Raw genomic sequence first — 16790 nt, 5'->3', positions numbered from 1 at the left:
TAAGTGCATAGTAGCTATATTGGTTAATTACTTGATAAAAACTTTAAATATCTAAATAATTTTTAGATACATTGCCTCAAAACTGGTGGGAAGCACTTCTACTTGTTAAACAACACAGGAGAAGAGATGTTTAGAGTTTACACGTAAGCTGGTTTCAGAGAGTTGAGAAGCAAAAAAAACAAAACAAAAAACTAAAAAGTAAACCAGAAATTTTGGAAATCTCATGTCTCTGCACTTCTTTGAGTGATTTGCCCTAAATCTTCAAGGACAATTCTACCTTGGGGTGAGATGTGGCATATACAGTTTAAGGTGCATTAGTTTGGTTTTGAGCAAGTTAGGAAAGGGGTTGAAAATGTGGTTTATAATGGAGAAACTAGCTTCACACTTGATTGCTGAAGAAGTAAAATAAAATACAGTTGGTAATTGCCACATCCCACACCTTCCTTGCAGAATGTCTCAAAGGTTTCCAAGAAGTAACTATTTGTTATAAATAACTAATACAGGGTGAGAACTTTAGAGGGATTCAGTCTCTCCAAACTGACCTTGTTCACAGTTTTACCAACCTGATGCAAAATCCGGAATGGCAATATGGCAAAGGAGGAGAGAGAGCTACAGAGTCTCGATTCACATCTTTCTGGGAGTTCTGGAAAGTGAAATGCGGACACTTATCCCAAAGAAAAGGCTGATTCCCCAAGCTTACAGGGCCATAAGCAGGAGGGAGTGCAGCTGACCGATTCAACTTCCTTGAAAATCTGAAGGGAAGGGAAAAAAACAGCAATAAAATCTGCAGGAAATTCAGTCTGACAAGCTGACTGTCTTCTGAGTTTCCTGCCTCCCTGTTTACCAACTTAGATGTTCAGAGGCAAAGAACGGCCCTTTGTGAATAAGGTCCGTGAGTCCAATCAAAATGTTCCATATCAGTTGAAAAGTGGAATCAACGCCAAACTTGCATGCTTCAGTCTCTGACATGCACATTTATATTACTTGAATACTCGGGAGCATTTTACAACATTATTCACAACAGGCCCTGCAGACATGCTACACTGCCATATATTCTAAAGTGTTTCCTGGGAAACATATTTTCTAGCTGAATTACTGGGTCAGGAGAGATGGAAAATTGCTGTTTTAAACGACACAAAAATAAAATTTAATGGTGGAAGAAATATGGCATTTTGAAAATGTGAAAATAAACATCCTGCAGACTCTGGATGTGAAGTTGTCGAGAGCAGTTTATGAAAGCAGCTTTGTCAATGAAGAAAAAATAAAGCCTAATAATTTTTAATAGGGCTGTAAATTCCCTTATGATATTCAGCTACTGTAAACACTTTTTTTCATATTTTTTCAAGTATTTATGTAGTGTTGTTAAATGTTATTAAAGAGAGATTATTTTTATTGATAACTCTCTGAAGGAGTTGCCAACTCATTCTCATCAGAAGCTGTGGCGAGGGGGAGGCATAAACTGCCAAGAAAAAGCATAAAGAAGTCTTTGAGGAATGGTAGGTAATTTTTGTGAGGACCATAGATAACCCACTCAAGTCATAAGGATTAGTTCATGATTGCATGAGAGGAATTCAGGAGTTCAGAGACAAAGGCAGTGAAAGATATAGAGCCAGATTCTCTGATTATGTTGGTACAGATCCGCAGCTAGTTTTAAATCAGCATAAATCCATTGAAGTCAATGGATCTATGCTAATTTCCACCAACTAGAAATCTGGCCCATATCTTCCAAAAATACGTGATAAAACAAAGTAACTTTCATGAACCAGATGTGCGTTAACAGACTCGTGCCACACAGCATTCCTTTGGCTGCCAGAATGCTGAAAGCCCACAGGTACGTAAGATGTACCAGTTTTAGAGAGAATGAAAAGTCGCTATTACTGCTCCATTTAGGCCCAAGAAAACAAGGTGCCTGGGATGGAGCAGTTTGTTTAATTGCTGAACTGTTGCAGATGTTCAAAACCATAACAGTGGCCCTGTGGGAGCAAGGAGAACATGGAGGAAAAAGATGTTATGATCCGTTGTCCCCGATCCCTCGGGTAGAGGATGATCTCTTTCACAGGTTTTATTTTATATGGGTCCTTTGGTGACTGAGGAATCTGGAGACTTGTTGGCAGACATTGCAGGTGATGTTGGCAGGCAGGATAGGGCCACGATTGCCGCATGATAGTTGTCTGTCTTTTCTGTCATTTTTCTGTGACCAGGGCAAGGTGATTTTCCTCAAAAGTGAGTGTTCCTTTTCTGATAAGTCTTCGCCAGTTAGCCTAGTCTTGGCTACTGTCTCCCAATGTGTGGTGTCGATGCCACATCTCTTGATGTTTGTCTTGAGGGTGTTTTTAAAGCGTTTCTTTTGGCCTCCCTGTTTCTTTTCTCCTTTGGTAAATTGGGTGTACAGCAATTGTTTTGCTAAGTGTGCATCAGACATGTGCACGCTCCACCTCAGCTGGTGCTGGATAATGAGGGCCTCACTGAAGATGATGGTCTCTGTGAGGACACTAACATTATTGCGGCAATTCTCCCACTTTATGTGGAGGATCTTCTGGAGAAGGTGCTAGTGCTGGTGTTCCAGGTTTTTCAGGTGTTTTCTGTAGGTCACCCAAGTCTCACAGCCATAGAGAGTTGGAGTTACCACTGTTTTATAAATTAAAAGTCAGTTGTGTATTCTAATATCATGGTTATTGAACACCCAGCAAAACAATCTACCAGTGGCAAGGCTGGCACAGCAGATTCTGTGCTAAATATCGACGTCTATGTTTGCCCTCTGTGAGAGCTGGCTGCCAAAGTAGGCAAAATGTTCTACAAAATTTCCAGTTCCTCTCTGGGGACAGAGGACGTTATGATCCACAACAATATGGAGGGGGAAAAAATTCACATATTAATAGGTAACTCACTAGGCCCAAAGATGAGTATGCTGAGGTCTATCTAGGGCCTTATCCAATTCCCATTGAAGTTAATAGTAGAAAGACTCCCATTTACCTCAGCAGGCCTTGGATTGGACCCTAAAAGCTATTTCAAAGGAACAGCAATGTAGGGAAATGAGGCGTCAAGCCCCTGAAACTATAGAAAGTAATGAAAATGATAGAAAGTAATTAAGCATTAAAATTCCCATTTCTGTCAGCTCTTTTCACCATTTTGGAGAGTTAATCCCAACTTAATACATTTCTTTTTGTTTTCCAAGAATAACCATGCTGACAAAATCTACCTTCTTGATTAAAGAGCTAAAAATGAAAGTGTTGGCTCCTGCAGGCAGGACACCGTTGTTATTGTCCCAAGCATTGATTGTAACAGCATTCACAAAGGTGTACAGGGATTCAAGACTGAGGCAGAAAATGTCTATATGCTCTGCTGTACTACCATGGGCAGAATCATGGTAGCAGAATGGCATTGAAGGCATAGAATGGGGTGAGGCCAGCAACATTGGCTCTGCTGTATTCTTCCCTTCCTCGAATCTGACAAAAGCCTAATGCCTGGAGACTGGGACTCCATGAGTTGGGAAAGGAAGGAGCCATTCTCCATGGCATTGTCTCCCTCTGAGCCAGGCAACTATGAAGTTAGTAGATGTCTCATAAGTGCAGGGTTTCTGGTGACTTTTACAAAGCTGCTTGTTTTCAGTTGGTTTGGAAATATTGAGAGGAGAGCATTTGGGAGTATTTCCATTTCCTTGTTTTGATCCAGCTCAAACCAAGTAGCACAGAGGAGCATGAAAATATAGTGAAACCAAACAAACCAACCAACCAAGTTTGCTATTGTTTTTTCAACTCTTAAATCAGGTTTGAGTTTGGTTCAATTTGATGGATGTGGATATGTTTGGACCAAGTCATTTATTATCCAAACCACTCTGTCTCTCTTTAACAGTAGTCTGAACCTCACATTGTGGTATTGAATTAGAAGATGCAAGTGTGTCAAAAATGCTTATGGAACTTAGGTTTGTAGCAGAGATGGCATCTAGAACACTTGATCTGAACCCCACCAACCTCTCTTAGGGATATATGTATTGAATATTTTCAGGTAATGCTCAAATGGGTATACCTGTTATAAGTGAGTAATTCTTTCTCATGTCAGCAGAAAGAATCAGAAAGTGCATGTTTTGGAGCCTGAACAACTCTGGTTCTAAGGTTAATTTAAATTTCATGAGCTTTAGAGATTGATAGAAAACACGGAATGTGGAATCTTACAATAGAAAAACAAGTTCTTTAGTGAGTAGTAGAGAATAGTCTGAACCGTAAAGGGATTTTTCTAATTGTGTAGGAGACAGTTTTTCTAGTTTTATCAGTTTGAAAAAGCAAATGGTTGTTGCTTTGGTTATTTATTAGGAGATGTGACATTTGTGTATTAAATCCTTAAATTATGTTGTTACTTTTCAATATAAAGATGATTAATATTAATCTCACATGTTTTATACAGTAGCATCTTTATTCTTCATGATCCCATGGTGCTTTGTAAACAATATATGTAATGGAGTTACTGTACACCCCATAGAAATGCAGCTATCACTTGGGTGGAAATGACCAGCAGGAGAAAAATTGGCCAAAAACACACAGTACCATTTGAGATGGGGACAAACACATTATGGCCAAGAGCCCTGGGATACACCTTTACTCTTGCAAAAAAGCAGCAAGTATAGAACCACATTTTCATATACCAGCAGCTATGATCTCTGCAGAAATCAAGAACCCAAACATTTCTCACATAATACCTATATTTGTCTGGCATCTGCATTTACAACCAGAACTCACGCCTTCATCTAGATTTGTGTGTGAGCATGTTCATGCCCACTAAGTGGTTGTTGAATGGGCAGTGCCGTTGAAATTAGCCCCTATGCACACGGCCTGTGCACCATTTTGAACTTTAGTGAGGCATAAATTATGACATTGCGTTTAGCATGTCCTTCTTGATAAGGGTGAATTTCACACACATTTTTGTAGGCACAGTTTAGTCACCAATTGCTGAATATTTGGCCCTCTGTATCCATGCAGGACACTAATTTTCATATTCAGCTGAAAGAAATTTTTGAAGTCAAGACCAGGGGCACAAATTATATTCTAAGCTTCTGTTAGCAATTTCATGACTTATATTAAGATAAATAAAGCTATATGTTAACAGTGTATTATATTGTGCATGTTGCTTTCTCTCCAGGTTGTTAACCAAAATAATTAATCAGATCAATTGGACAAGTTTATTGGGGAGAAAAGTGGAGATTAGTCCTATTCTATTAAATGGCATTCCAATCCTCCCTTACCAGCTTTATTTGTAGAAATCCAGTAAGAAATGAGCTGTGAATGGTAAGTGAACTTTATATGCACTTTCTGAGGAGAAAAGACTTTAATGTTACAAATGTTATTTACTCGCAACCTGAACAACTTATAATTGTAGATGAGCTGATGTGTTTGGAACTAAACACAAATAGTGGGAGGCAAACTCCGCTCACATGAGAACTTTAAACACCAATTGTGATTCGGGCAAGAAGGGATCTAGGGCAAGAAAATCTAAACGAATAACAATAATAATGCAAAGCCAGAATCAAACTTCAGAAATATCGCCATCTTTACATCCAAATCCCCTGGGCACACTGTGTATTTGGATAACTAGGATTTCCAGATAAAGGGAATTTGGATGACTGGAATTATACTGTATATAAATCCAAACAAATCTCAGTGTGGAAGAGAATCTAGGCCTATGTATGAAAATTAGACCCTTTATCACTTATGCAGCAAATCTCCTTCAAATGTATCTCATAAATATATTAAAATGTATCTACTTTACCCTGTCACACAAACTCCGTTTTAAAACCATTGCCAGATTTACTCGTCTCTTTATCTTTATATATCATGTCCAGCACCATTCTCTGTTGTAGTTTTATTTGGCCATCAAGGGTACAGTAAAAGCACTACACTCCCTCCTTTCTCCTGAGAAATCAACTGCGCCTGTATCACTGCTGGCACACACAATCACCACTCGTTAGAGAAGTAAGATTCCCCAGATTCCTTGTAAAGATGACAGAGCTGTTCAGGAAAAAAAAATCCATCCTTAAAAAGAAAATCAGTCCTCTCAGCAAGTTCTGGACTGAATGAAAAATTCTCTTTTCTGAATTGGATTATACATAAATCAGTTTGCACCAGCCAGTCCAGTTTTTCAACTAACCAAATCCAAAAATGTGCCTAAAATTGCTGGTAGGGGGAGCTTAAGGACCACAATACATTTCTGCTTGTTACATCACTAATCCCTACTTCTTAAAGCATTGCGTAAGGTGGGAGCCAGGAGGTGCTGCTGAGGTCAGTGAGTCACATTACAAGACATTATAGACTGCTTTGCCTGTTAGCCTTGGTGTTTATATTCATTAAACACAGTGAAGGGGAAGAAGATAGGCCCCAATCCCTCACTCATGATTTAAGTTAATGGTAGTACTAGCATTATCATATTTTACCCACTTCATTAATCTCACATAAGAACGGCTGTATTGGATCAGACCAATGGTCCATCTAGCCCAGTATCCTGTCTTCTGACAGTGGACAATGCCAGGTGTTTCAGAGGGAATGAACAGAACAGGTAATCATCAAGTGATCCATCCCCTATTGCCCGATCCCAGCTTCTGGCAACAGAGGCTAGGGACACTTCAGAGCATGGTTTTGCATCTCTGCCCATCCTGGCTATTAGCCATAGATGGACCTATCCTCCATGAACTTATCTAGTTCTTTTTTTAACCCTGTTATCATCGTCGGGCCTTCACAACATCCTCTGGCAAAGAGTTCCACAGGTTGACCGTACCTTGTGTTAATAAATACTTCCTTTTGTTTGTTTTAAACATACTGCCTATTAATTTCATTTGGTGACCCTGAGTTCTTTTGTTATGAGAAGTAATAAATAACATTTTCTTATTTACTTTCTCTACACCAGTCATGATTTTATAGACCTCTATCATACCCCCCTTAGTCATCTCTTTCCCAAGATGAAAAGTACCAGTCTTAGTAATCTCTCCTCATATGGAAGTTTTTCCATACCCCTAATCATTTTCTATACCTTTTCCAATTCCAATATATCTTTTTTGAGATGGGATGACCAGATCTGCACGCAGTTTTCAAAATGTGGGCGTACCATGGATTTATAAAGAGTCAATACGATATTTTCTGTCTTATCTATCCTTTTCCTAATGATTTCCAACATTCTGTTAGCTTTTTTGACTGCTGCTGCCCATTGAGTGGATGTTTTCAAAGAACTATCCACAATGACTCCAAGATCTCTTTCTTGAATGGTAACAGCTAATATAGACCCCATCATTTTATATGTATAGTTAGGATTATGTTTTCCAATGTGTATTACTTTGAATTTCATCTGCCATTTTGCTGCCCAGTCACCCAGTTTTGTGAAATCCCTTTGTAATTCTTTGCAGTTTGCTTTGGACTTAACTATCTTGAGTAGTTTTGTATCATCTGCAAATTTTGCCACCTCACTGTTGACCCCTTTTTCCAGATCATTTATGAATGTTAAATAGCCCTGGGACACACACAAATTTCAAACCCCTGCACACTGTGTTGGTTTATAACTTAGCTATGCAGCTACAGTATTATGTTCTTTTAGGGTGCCGTACAGCACAGCTTTTGTTGTAGTGTACAGTGTGCATTCTCTTCTTTAAGAATTGCTTTTTTTTACTTGTTCCACCCGCCTACAACGAGTGGTCCAGATATGAAAGCAGCAGTATTTTCTAAGACTGAGGAGATCCTGCTGAAGCTAATGGCAAATCTTTAGTGACTTCAGTGGGTGCTAGTGGGGCCCATTATTCAAATGAGTGACAATTCTGCAGCTGGAGCCCTTCTTTTGGCTTTGGGGCAGAGATAAAGGGAAAGTTGATTTATTTTTGTTGTTGTTTTAATATTTTAGCCTGTTTATTTGTTTGTTTGACATTTCCAATCCGATTTGCTTTCAATTTGGTAAAATATCGCACAAAGTAAACCTGCACCAGGCTTCCTGCTAAAATCTCAGTTGCAAGATTTCTGCAGAACAGCAATTTCAGTTGAATTTGAAATCCTAATAATAATAATTAATTGACATACTGGCCCTTAATTAGAGCTACACTAGGGGGGTTTGACAGAATTACTGACATTTTTAGGCATATCCTTCCTGTATAAGGAATCCACAGGTTGCTGCTGAGTGGTGCTGAAATGGAAGACAAACCAAAGAGGGAACACAGCGGGAGTTGAGGAGACAGCATTTCATAGGATCATTTCCTCTGTCAGGATATGTCCCTATTGTTTGCTAAAGAAATAGCAGACACTTATATCACATTTTGTGATATCTCTTACTGTCCTTAATGTCCTTATTGTTCTAATAAAAAAAACCTATTTGCATTGAAGGATTTAGCAGTCAACACATGGATAATCTTAACTCCTAGCTAGACCAACAGCTCAAACCAATAACAAATGGACACTCAATTCAATTTTGAAAGGTTGCAAATTCAAAACGGATAGGAGGAAACACTTTAGCACACAATGCACAGTTAGCCTGTGGAAGTCAGTGCTACATAACTGAGGGCAAGAGTGTAGTAGCATCCACAAAGGGATTACATATTTGTGCAGATTGCAAGAATATCCAGAGCTGTAATAGTAAATATTAAAAATACCCAAGACATTTGGACTTGATATAAACCCTCATGCTTCAAGGTTTCAGTCAGCCTCTCTAACTACAGAGAGTTCAGAGGAAAATTTTCCCTGGGAACACATTATCCCACTGCAGGGCTTCTTGTACCTTCCTCTAATGATAGAAAGTGCTACATAGGAGACAGGATATTGGAATACATGGACCGCTGGTCTGATCCAGTATGGCAATCCATATGTTTTCTATGTTTCAATAAGTAAAACAAACTATTTCAAACACTTCTAGCAGGTTGTGCTATTGGATTTTTTTGCTTTATTTTCTTCTGAAATTCATTTCAGCTACAAGTAAACTAGTAAACAGATGAAAACTAATTGAGTTAATCCAAGGAAACTCTGTGGCTGCGTATATCACAGTAAATGTAAAAACAATTTTCATGCAAATCCCTTACTATATCAGTGGATTATCTAATCATTGTCAACCGTCCTGTGAAGTCTTTTACTTACAGCTGAAATTATAGTATCGTGTCTTCTTATAGAGAAGAATCAGTTTATTAACTTTTAGGCTGTGGTTTGAAGCAATACAATATTTACTTTGTGTGTTGTGTAAGACTTATTTAGAGCTGCCTCACCCAAATACTGAGCAGGATGAGAGAGATTTTTTTTTTTTTTAGATTTTTATTACAAAATATTATGGATAGTTTAACATAAGGGCAAATTATGCATAGTAATGACTAGAGTTTCTATTTTTCAACATTCTGTTTAACTTATTTGTCACATCAGAAGCTATGTATATCTGTTTTCCAGGTTAGCTAATCAATTTCACAGACCAGGTCCAAAGAAGTAGAGATGATGAGATGAGTATAATGCACTGTTTCCTTATTTTCACCTCTCTCTGCACCAACTTCGGATCTATTTTGACCAGGATGGCTGGCAAGATATAATACTGTGGTACCCCATGCAAGAAAACCCTCAGGGCAGATGAGTCTTCTGAGTCTTTTAAACAAGACAGGAAAGAAGCCACTGAGGAAGACTCCGCCCATCCCCATGTGGACAACACCTTGTCGATAACAAGAGCAAAGAGATCTAGAAGGTACAGAATAGACACTTGGTTCTTACTGACTACCAAGGAGAAGTCACTGAACAAGGAAGCTACTGTAATCTCTGAACTGTATCAAGATCGAGGTCAAGGAAATCTGAGGATGCTGGATATTGCCAAAGTTGATTTGACACCACCACCTCTGTTATAACCTTTCTTAAAAGGAAGGTTACAGACCAAACAGTAATTGGCAAGACCATTAATAACTTTTCTTAAGCTTAATTATCACCTTTTTGAGAGAACCTGGCACTCTGCCATCCCAAAGGGAGTCTCTTCCATTATTGGCTGTCCACTCATTCTCACCTAATAGGAGGAACATGGGCCAAGCTCATGGTAACCTGACACACCCCCAGAGTCTCCAGATCTTTAGTAAGTATCACCAGCAGAAACTCATGGAAAGGCAGCTCTGTGTTTGTCCCCTCCAGAACTGACCATGGAAGCATTCATCAGACTGAAGTGGCATCAATTTAGCCTTCACCCAGGGACAGAGAAATAGTTAATCTACCTCTGGTTGGGAGTGATAAATAGGAAAACAAATGGGTGGATTTAGTCAACTAGCAATTATATGTGCCTTCCCTGCATTTTAGGAAGTCCACTCTTACCAAAGTCTCATAAATAAAAGAAGGCTGAAAACACCATATAGATAACACCTTATGCGTCCCTCTGCTACACAGCATGGTATAAAGGACTAGATAGCAAGATATTATCAAAAAGAAGTAGCATGGCCCCTTCAGGCAGGGGAGAATTAACAAGGATACTTGGAATTTGATGCTCCATGGTCAGAGAAAGCCCGGCAGTGGAGAGAGTAGCAAATGAGAGAGACAATAGATGAGCTAATATATTTTTTGGATCAACTTCTGAGGGTGGAATGTCCAAATGAGTGACCTGAAAAGAGCTCTGCGTACTTCGAAAGCTCATACGTTCCACCTGCAGAAGTTGGTCTAATAAAAGATATTACCTCACCTACCTGTCCCTCTCATATCCTGGGAGCAGCACGGCTATAAAACACCACTAACCGCTATGGAAGCATAGCAAATGGCAGTGTGGAGCACACAGATTGCTAGGGACTAGCTCTATGCTAGTGTGCAGAATGCTGTCTTGCTTGGGATAAATATTTAGGCAAAGGGGATGCAAGTGGGGAGGAAAGCATTTATGACACTGGAGAAAGCTGGCTGGAGAAAAAGTGTGTGTTAGTGGCTGAACTCTTGGTGTATCCATGCTCAATTTAATCTTTATTCCATCCTGCCTCCACAGCTGAAAAATGCCTCGAAGGTGCATCACAGTCAATACTGCTGTGTCTTCCAACAAGCCTTTTAATTTAATCACACTGCTTTTAGTTGGATCAGAATAACAAGAAAAGTGAAGTAACATCAACATATTCAAGTTTGCTCAACCAAAGCGTTCCCTTTCATATGTATTTGTAGTGTGCCCAGTACAACAAGGCCTTTGGGTGCTACCAGTCTACAAACAATAATTAACAATAATGTAATACTAAACAACAATTAAAGGGATACTTAATAAAAACTTACAACCCATTCTCGTTGGGATCAAATATGCAAGCTGAGAGAGAGCACACGTGACTCTCTCTTTGAACCCTTTAGGCCCAGGTCTCCTGTTTGAGGAAATGGCTGAGTGAGTTTGTCTGTTTTACTAGTTTAGAATAGAGGGTTCCTCCCTTTCCATGCTGGGTGCATTTTAGTTAGATTTGGAAACATTTTCTCCATTCCTGCTGAGAATCCAAAAACCTCCTTTTGTTTGCAAACTGCACTGGAGCTGTTCAGTAAATTAATCTCTATTATTATCATTACTTATTATATTTATTGCAGTGGCACCCAAAAGATCTAATCAGGATCCATTGTGCTAGGTATTGTGCAAGCATGTAGAAATTCAGAGTACTTGCCCTGAAGATCTACATTCTGTGCTAATCTGAGGCCTGGTCTATGCTTAAAAGTTTTGCTAGCATATCTCTAGCAGTTCGGAGTGTGAAAAAAGATATTGAGGGAAAAGTCCCAGTGTAAACACAGTTATATTGCCATTATGTCTTACTACATTTAGTTAACTGAACCCTGTGGTTCTGTGATTCTATGATATAAGCAGTGTCTCCATTGGGAGGGTTTACTTGTATAATTAAACCCTTGCTAGTGCAGATGAGGCCTGACTTGCATTCTAATTATCTGAATTTAAATAGATCATAAACCAGGATTTGAACCATTATACCTCAGTCAGTCAGAGCTTAACTCCTTCCTTTCAAGTTTTCCAGTCTCAAATAGATTAATTTTATGCAAAATATTTAGAGAGAAATCTTTGGCACTGATCCTGCAATGAGCTCTGAGCAGGCAGTGAAATATAATGGTGCTCTGTAGGAGTCTCGGGGGACCTCCTGAATGATGCTTATTGCTGGATCAGGCCCTTATTATGTCACTCTACTGAGGGGTCTTGAGCTGTCAGTCCCTGTGCATACCAGAAAGATCACATGCCAGTCACTTTTTTGAGGGGGTCATCACAGCCTAAAATATTTTAAAGGGGGTCCCAGCAAAAAAAAGTTTGAGAATCCCTGGCAATAATATGACTTACTGTGATCTGATGTCATATTTGCGCTGGCACTGAGATTTCATAACTTGATGTAAAAATAATATAAAAATTAAAAGAATAGAATAAATTTCAAAACAAAATTTGTTTTGAAATGAAATGTCAATTTTTTCTGAAATAATATTTTCAAAGTATTTTTTTTTCTGAATTTCCATTTCTCTGTAAATTTTCAAAATATTTGTTTTTGTGCAAAACAAATTTTAAAATGTCAAAATTTTCCACAAAATGAAAATTCCACATTTTGACCAGCTCTACTGACTGGTACAAAATGGGGAGGATGCAGTCTATAATAATTAGAGCCAAATGTCTTTATGTCATTCAGAGATACCGAGAACGTGAGGTAATATCTTTTATGGGACCAGTTTCTGCTGGTGAGAGAGAGAGAGAAGCTTTCAAGCTTACACAGATATTACCTCACCCACCTATCTCTCTAGTATCCTGGGAACAACACCGCATACATTTAGGTTCTTTAGTCATCATCATCAATCTTTGTTCGCCCCAAGTATTCATGCTGTAGTAAAGAAGCAAACCCAGTTCTGTAATGTCTTTTTGTATAATTTAGGCCAGTATAAGGCATTGTTAAGTAATTTTTAGCTCACTGATTGATATGCAAACAGGTAAAATTCTTTCTGAAGCTGACATCAAAGATAACACTAGATCAAAAATGTTTAAAGGAAAAAACCCACAGATAAACTAATAAAAAATGCAACAAAGTGGCCAGTAAGTGGCTGAGAAAATTAAAGGATAGATAACATTGGTATGCTAATATGAAGCTGTTTACTTGAGGAAATACAAAAACATTAGATTGTCTGAAGATGCTATTAAAGCTCATGAATTCTTTTCTCAGATGAGAAACAGATTTTTATTGGAATGTAAATATATATTCATGAGAGGACTGCCTTTGTGAGAAGAATTTTGCCATTAATAACATTGTTTCCATTTGAGATATAACAGGCTGGCCCCCTACAATGAAATAAAGGTGGTTTCCATCATGTGAGGAGGTGAATATTCATAGCTCTCTTTTCAGAGATATATTTCTCTTAACAGCTCAACAAAGACATTCTTTATCTCTGTCTCTTAGTAAAAAATTAGGGATGTTCCATAATAATTCATTTTTGTCTGTCAGAGCCAAGAACAAAGAGCATCTCAATTATTATTTTCTATCAGCATAGATTTCATCTGCACTGCTTGGAGACAAAGGAAAGTTTTCACAAAACTGAGATACGTGTTATTTATCTAGCACCTTAAGGTTAAAAAGCATTTTTCTAGGAAAAGAAAAGTTGGGGGCAGGAGGGGAGTCTTGCTCTAGGCACAGGCTTCCTGCAGGGAATAACGTCTCATTAACCGACGTCAGCAGGTATGAAAAGAAACATCACGCCTTTAGTTGGCTAAAGAGAACTCTGGCCCCCTTATTTTAATTTTTAATTAGTCTCTTGGAACAACAGTGAAATTCCAGAAATCTGGAAGAGTGCTAGACAATATTCAAAAAGGACAAACAAAATGACTCAGGTAACTACATGCCAGTTAGCCTGACATCAGTTCTGGGCAAAATAATGGAAAATCTCATGTGGGATTCAACTGATAACTATATTCCTATCCTTTAATTCTTTAACAGCAGTCAACATAGTTTTATGGAAAATAGGTCTTGTCAAACTTGATTTCATTCTTAGAGGAGATTACAAGTTTGGTTGACAAGGGTAACTGCATAGATGCAATATCCTTAGAGTTTTGTAAGGCGTTTGACTTAGTATTGCATGGCATTCTGATTAAAATATTAGCACTATACAATATCTATAGAGCACACATTAATTGGATTAAGAAGTTGCTGACTAACGGATCTCAAAAAGTTGCCATCAATGAAGAATCATTATCAAATGGGGTGTATCTAGTGGGGTTTCACAGGGATTGTTACTAGGCCTGACATTATTCCACATTTTCATCAACAATCTGGAAGTAAATATAAAATAACTGCTGATAAATTTTGCGACTGACACAAATATTGCTGGAGTGGTAAATGATGAGGATAGGACAGTCAGATAGAGCGATGTGGAACTCTTGGTAGCTTGGACCCATTTATACAAAATGTGTTTTAAAACAGACAAATGCAAAGTTGTACTTACAGGAACAAGGAAGGCAGGCCATACCCACAGAATGGGGGACTGTACCCTGGACAGCAATAACTCTGAAAAGATTTGAGGTCTTAGCAGATTGGCAACTCAACAACTCCCAGTGCGATGCTGTGGCAAAATGGTTAAAGAAATCCTTGGATGTATAAACAAAGGAGTAGTGAGTTGGAATAGGGAGTTGCTTTTTACCTTTGTAGATGGCACTGGTGAGACTAGAATATTCCATACAATTCTGGTGTTCATGTTTTTTAAAAAGATGTTCAAAATTGGAAAGGGTGCAGAAAAGAGACACAAAAATGATTCAGGTACTGAAGAACGTGCTTACAGTGAGAGATTGAATCTGTTCAGTTTATCAAAAAGTAGAGTGAGAGATGACTTGATTACAGTTCCTGGGGAGAGAATACTGGGTACTGAAGGGCTCTTTGATTTAGCAGAGAAAAGCATAACAAGAACCCAGAGCTGAGAACTGAAGCCAGACAAATTCAAATTAGACATTAGACAACACATTTCTAACAGTGAGGGTGATTAACCATTGAGACAAACTACTAAGGGAAGTATGGATTTTCCATTTCCTGGTGTCTTCAGATCAAGCCTGGATACCTGTCTGGAAGGTATGCTTTTGTCAAACACAAGTCCTAGACTCAACACAGGGATAAGTGGGTAAAATTTAATGGCCTGTGATATACTTTAGCTCAGACTAGATGATGTAAATTCTGTGGACCTACAATGACAATGATACTTCTGTTGATCGATGAGCTGGAAGCATGCATTAAATAATATGGGGAGAACGAAATAAGTATTCATTTAACTGCTATATATTTTCCTGGATTGGGAAATCTGTAAAATATCATCTACTGGAATTGTTTTTGAAAATGTGATGACATAAGAAAAATGTAAGGATTGCTGTTTCTTGTAGGTAGCAATTATAATTGTTTATTATCTGACAAATAAAAAATCTGTATCAACTTTGGGCATGCCCAGTGATCACACTGCTGACTGACATGACTGTGATCTTCTGTGCCTAGGGTAGCCACCTGAAAATGCCAAAGTCAGGGCAGACTGTAAAAGGAGAGCAGCTTTTCCCAGCACTGGTGGGTGGCACTGAAGCCAGACTTCCCAACCAGCCACAAACTGTGCTTTTGTTTCCCCACACTGGTTATCAAGAAGCCAGTATACAAATACACACAGCCCCCTTTACTGCATTCCAATCTCCGGCTCCCAATCAGCTACTAGGTCCAGTAAAGAGACCAGTTATTTAAACTATATGTTCTTTACTAAAAAGGTTCCCTCTGACCCCAAAGGGTCAGCCACAGTACCAGATCAATATAAGTTTGGATCGTATCCAAAATACCACGCTGCCAGCCAATCCTTTAGTAACTAAAACTAAAGGTTTATTATAAAAAGAAAGAAACAAACCATAAGAGAAATGTTAAAGGATTAAAGCAATCAGATACATACAAATGATTTGAAAGTCCATATACATCAGGTTTCTAGAAGAATTGCGGAGTTTGCAGGCTTGTATGGTCCCTCTGGTATACATCCAGTACTTGGATGGGTCTCAGTCCTTTGTTTCACAGCTTCAGTTCAGTTGTAGATGAGCTAATCCAGAGGTAGGTTGGTAGCTGAAGCTGAATCCCGACTGAAGAACAAAATGGATTCCCAGGCCTCTGCCTTATATATCCTCTGGCTTTGGCCATGCTGTTTGTGGAATTTTACAGGAACCAAAATGGAGTTCAGAGTCACATGAGCAAGTCCTGGTGATTCATCAGATATATTTCTGGCTTTTCCCCCTGGGCCCCTTGCATCCATGTTTCAATGGGCCATTAAGCAGGCTATTGTTCTGCCGTCACCCTGTCTAGGTTGTGTCTCAGACAGCACAATCTGAAATACAGATATATCAAATATATCCATAACTTCCATTACACATATACCACATGCACATAAATATTATCATCTTACTTAGCACATTATAGCCTTTCTAACAGTACCTGACATGGCATATCTCACATGAATTATTATGATTCTGACATACTGATGTCAAACACCCCCAATGCGAGACTGGTGTAGAAGGGAGTAATCAGAGCTCCTGGATACACCTCAAGGGCCCCCCGATTCAGCCAGCGTGACAATGACCATGAATACATGCAGGCCAGGGTTCTGCTCGTAGAGCACTTGGACCCACTGGAGGTGATGTGGAGAGGCTGGAGCCCCATCAGCCAAGATGCCTCCTAGATGCTCCACAGCTGCCCGTACTGGAGTGGTAGAACTGTTAACTTAGGGGATGGTGGAACTTGCTCCTTGTTTCGTACCCGGACAGCTCTGTGGGCTTACAGTATGTGGAGGAGGGTAGTAAACAGAGCCAGGACTATGCACTCACCCTGTTTCTCCTTTGTC

The 16790-nt window shown here is 39.0% G+C and overlaps 1 long non-coding RNA gene across 1 annotated transcript in view; it reads left to right on the top strand.

Annotated features, from left to right (window-relative positions):
• Positions 1-9825, top strand: part of LOC137154620 (uncharacterized) — a 182712-nt gene extending 172887 nt beyond the window's left edge. The window contains exons 2-3 of the long non-coding RNA XR_010920252.1: positions 5134-5279; positions 9390-9825. This is a non-coding gene — a long non-coding RNA (uncharacterized lncRNA). The remainder of the gene's footprint in view (positions 1-5133; positions 5280-9389) is intronic.
• The last annotated feature ends 6965 nt before the right edge of the window (positions 9826-16790 follow it).

This window comes from Emydura macquarii, unplaced genomic scaffold, assembly GCF_026122565.2.
Source record: "Emydura macquarii macquarii isolate MOO-44397 ecotype Brisbane River unplaced genomic scaffold, CSIRO-AGI_Emac_v2 contig_295, whole genome shotgun sequence".
In the NCBI taxonomy this organism is placed as follows: Eukaryota; Metazoa; Chordata; order Testudines; family Chelidae; genus Emydura; species Emydura macquarii.
This window is presented reverse-complemented; position numbering and strand designations above follow the sequence as displayed.